The following is a 558-nucleotide window of genomic DNA, read 5'->3' as shown; positions in this document are numbered from 1 at the left end:
AGAATAGATAATTAGATGATAATAAGATATTATTTTCAAAATTTATATAAAAAAATGAGTGTAATTTATATAAATAAACGTATAACTATCATAAGACCATCATAAGACACCTCTCGCGTTGTCCTAACTTTATGACCAACTTTAAGAGATGTCCTAATTTAGGACCACTTTGTGAAACCCACTTAGGACTAAGATATGTCGTAAGACCATCCTAAGACATGTCTTAGTCCTAAGACAGCTTCGTGAAACAGGACCCAGGTGTATAAGAATTTTATAATTGGTAAAGCAGAACGATGTGTACTGCTTTTAATTGATACATAAATTTATATTTAATAAAGTATGGCAAGTCTTGCATTTTTTATCTGTATTTGTTGAGTACCGAGATGCTTTTTTCTGGACCATGTTTAGATTGTCAAGTTGTAATCTATTGTATATGTATAATTTATTGAAATATATGTACTAAAATATATATGGATCCCAGATATCGAACTGACGTATTCTATAATTCTTCGAACTAATGTTTTATACGCATTGTTTTCACTTAGCTTGATCCTATGT

The sequence above is a fragment of the Mytilus edulis genome, chromosome 10 (genome assembly GCF_963676685.1).
Source record: "Mytilus edulis chromosome 10, xbMytEdul2.2, whole genome shotgun sequence".
NCBI lineage: Eukaryota > Metazoa > Mollusca > Bivalvia > Mytilida > Mytilidae > Mytilus > Mytilus edulis.
Note: the sequence above shows the minus strand (reverse complement) of the source record.